This window comes from Lissotriton vulgaris, chromosome 5 (genome assembly GCF_964263255.1).
Source record: "Lissotriton vulgaris chromosome 5, aLisVul1.2, whole genome shotgun sequence".
Lineage (NCBI taxonomy): Eukaryota > Metazoa > Chordata > Amphibia > Caudata > Salamandridae > Lissotriton > Lissotriton vulgaris.
In genome coordinates, this window is record NC_141693.1 from 790,888,523 (window position 1) to 790,892,539 (window position 4,017).

The 4,017-nt window shown below is 33.9% G+C and overlaps 1 long non-coding RNA gene across 1 annotated transcript; it reads left to right on the forward strand.

Annotated features, from left to right (window-relative positions):
* The first annotated feature begins 462 nt into the window (after nt 1-462).
* LOC147711588 (uncharacterized) lies at nt 463-995 on the forward strand. The gene is made up of 2 exons (XR_015295703.1): nt 463-554; nt 638-995. It is a non-coding gene; the product is annotated as an uncharacterized LOC147711588 (long non-coding RNA).
* Nucleotides 996-4,017: the final 3,022 nt, after the last annotated feature.

The following is a 4,017-nucleotide window of genomic DNA, read 5'->3' on the forward strand; positions in this document are numbered from 1 at the left end:
AATACCGGCGGAATACGCAGGGTCGCATAAATTAAAAGTAGTCCCTGCCATAAATGAGCAAGGTTTAAAAATAAGTTAAAAATAGATCATGCTATAAGCATTTGATAGTATGGAATAACGACGGTTGTCATGAGCCAATTTGGGAATGAATTAGGATTTCCATATAATCACGCTATGGCTATGGGAGAATATTTACAAATATTCACATGTATTCAGGAGGGAATATGGTTTAGAATACGTTAAAATTTAAAATGCAGCCAGTACTGTTACAATATGTGGTGGTAATGGAATACATTATCCCCTTAACCCTCAGGTAAATCAAGGAATAATCGCTTCATTCTGCCTCCTGTATAAATAAGCAGTGCGGAGGTATGTATAACAGAAAGAAATGTGGCATAATAATTTAGCAAGAATAAATGGGTCAAAATAAGAAATGGATTACTACCATATCCTCAATTATAGGTTTGAGGAAGATCAACGCTGCCTGAGTCGGCTGACCAGCAGTAATTTTGAGAAACAGACTAGGACTCCAAGTGGAGCAAGGTCCATAAGAGGTGAGCAAACAACCATGCCCTCAATTATTCACACACTAGTCCACTGACCAATCCCTGATATATATTCGTTATATATTCAACAGGCTGTCCAACATGTATACAGTCCTGATGAAGACCCGCTCTTGATGCGCTAAATCACTGCATCGCCCCCAGGGTCGAAACGTCGACGCAATCCTTCCTTATATGAACCAACTACTCAAAATCTCATAGGAATCAAGATCAAATTGTTGTGCCTAGCAGATTATTGTATATGTAGTTGTCTTCGTTAATGTGTATATGAATTTATAATTTTACTTGTGTTTTTAATTGTGTATCAAGTTTTGCACAAAGCTTATGTGTTAAATATGTTTTAAGTACATTTGTAGGGACAGCATCTGTAGTTTTTTGTATTTCAAATTCAAAATATGAAAGTGTTTGAGTAAAAATATTCGCTTTCCTTTCATTTTGTGGTCAGTGTACTTAATTGGTTTGATAAAAATACTGCTGTCTTTGTATCCTAATTAGGGACAAAGTACTAATATCACCGACAGAACCATTATTATTCAAGTTATTACGCTCTGTAAAACAGCAGATGCTCCAGGCGGTGTACAGACAAAATATCGACTCCAAAATATCGACTGGACATAATATCGAGTTTTAAATATAGACTGGACAAAATATCGACTGGACATAATATCGACTACAAAAATATCGTTTTTCAGGTAAGTGAAGTAATATCGACTGTATAAAATATAGATAGCAAAAATATCGAATTTTTAATAATATATAATATTTTATAGTGTATTTTTATGTAATAATATGTGTGAATAGTGTGTATTAATGTTATAAAATATTTTATTAAATGAATTTTGTTTTTATAATAATTGCGTAATGTAATTCTGTAGCGGGTTGTGGGTTTATAGGGGAATAGGGTGGGAAGTATTTTAATAATAATTAATTAATTAATATATGTTTGTTAATATTTTTAATTAATAATTAATTGATAATTAATTAATATTAATTAGTTAATTAATTAATATAATTTTGAACATATTTTGTATTAGTAATTAATTGTTAAATAATTATTTGTAATTAGTTAATTACATTAATTAGAGTAAATTTTTAATATATATAATTTTGTGTTATTTTTAAGTAATTAATTTGGAAAAAATAATATTAATTATTAAAATAATTACAGCTAATGTTCTAATATATTTACTTTATTGTTATTGTTAATTAATAATTAATTGGTAATTAAATAATATTGATACATTTTGGGTAAAGGAGCATTTTTAGGGTTCAGGGTCAGTTTTCAGTTTTAGGGTAAAGGGGTATTTTTGGGGTTCAGGGTCAGTTTTCAGTTTTTGGGTAAAGGGGCATTTTTAGGGTTCAGGGTCAGTTTTCAGTTCATGGGTAAAGGGGTATTTTTAGGGTTCAGGGTCAGTTTTCAGTTCATGGGTAAAGGGGTATTTTTAGGGTTCAGGGTCAGTTTTCAGTTCTTGGGTAAAGGGGTATTTTTAGGGTTCAGGGTCAGTTTTCAGTTTTTGGGTAAAGGGGCATTTTTAGGGTTCAGGGTCAGTTTTCAGTTTTTGGGTAAAGGGGTATTTTTAGGGTTCAGGGTCAGTTTTGGGTTTTTGGGTAAAGGGGTATTTTTAGGGTTCAGGGTCAGTTTGGGGTTTTTGGGTAAAGGGGTAATTTTAGGGTTCAGGGTCAACTAATAAGATTGTAAAAAAATATTTTTATTATTTTCATTTATTATTTAATTATTATAATTTAATTTAAGTAGTTTTAAGTATATTTTAGTAATTTAAATTTAATATTAATTTAATTTAACACTGTTTTTAATAAAGTTGATATTTTTTACATCTATATTATTGTTAACGATATTTTGTACTCGATATTTTTGTACTTACCTGTTTGTAGATACAAACTATATATTTTGACTGTCGATATTTTGTCCACGATATTTTGGCAAGTCGATATTTTGTCCGTCGATATTATTTCAGTGATCCGCTCCAGGCTGCTCAGGACTGTACACTGTTGGAACATTAAATTGTGTCTATTTGTGCCATGAAGCAAGGTATTGCTTAATAAGTCTACCTCTAAGGCCTCCTATCCACAAGCTCTACAAAGCACAACTTTGCTTCTTCTGGAGGCTCTGGATTCTGGTATGTTTCATTGTGCTTGACTGCATCTAGGGTGGTCTCCTTTCTTGAAGAATAATCATGATTATTTGTTCATAATTTTTAAGATTTTTGATGAGCCACGAGATGCTGGTAGTTAAATAAGAAGTTGTTATACATTCTTGTTGTAAACAATGCTTTATATATTTTTATAACAGGGAAATTCTTTTTCTGTCTGCTTTATAAACAAATAGGATTAGTTTAGAAAGCTCTAAATAGTTTTTAGGGAATTCAGCTCGTATTGGCTGTGGTAAGATTTCAAACTCGAAAATAGTACCAGCTGATTTTTCAAAATCTTCACTGGCTTGGCAATATTATACCAGCTTTATTGGTAAAATATGTGCAACGTGGCAGTCATAACTGCATCAAAACAGTAAGAAAGTAGTCTGTCCAGGCTTGATTTTATAACTTTACATCCACTTCCGAAATGTCATTTCATGTGGCTAAATCAGGGCTAAATGTCACATGATGGCAATTTCTATGATGCCATCAGTGCTAATTATCATTTGAAGTCTCATCCTATGATGACACGGGCATGTTGCCAGTCTCGTTACACCTTGCATTCCAGTGAATCGACGTCCCTGCTTTTTTTCATGATCAGGAATGAAATGACAGTTTCATTCGAACCCCCATGGATAAGGCTAATAAGCACCAATCCTCTTATGGCACTCTATATGGAGAAGGGAATCCCTCGATTTCACAGAACCGTTTTGTAAAGAATGCTTCATTTTAGACCATGCTTTTTGGATTACATGGATCTCTTACAGCAAGAGCACCCTAACTTCTCTGGGCCTATTATCTCCTTTTGAAAAACCAGCTGAATGCTTAAATATCACAAACAACTTCAATTAAAAGTCAGGAGAGATTTTTTAAAATTTTTGCAGTTAAGACGTTTTTTGGGGAATAAGCAGGGTGGTAGTGTGGGGTTTGGCAAGGTAGAAATATTGGAGAAAATAAGGTTAGGGGGGGACTGCTCTATTCGGAGTTTTTACGCAAACCTGATAGCAGAAAAACCAGATGATATGGACAAGTATAGTGATAAGTGGGCAGACAAGCTGGAAGGTGAGGTTAGTTGGTTTAAAGAGGCACTGGATTTAGGTCACACTCTGCTCTGCTCAGCGCCGCTGCAGTCGCAGCAGTATAAAACCCTCTACTCGCTGTACTTCACTCCGGCAAAGATAGCAAAATGGGGGGGTAGCGTAGGTATCACATGCCCAAGATGTAGTTCCCCTGATGCAGAGCTAATACATGTATTTGCTGTATGTCCGCTACTGCAAACAGTGATAAAAAGAGATAGAGAA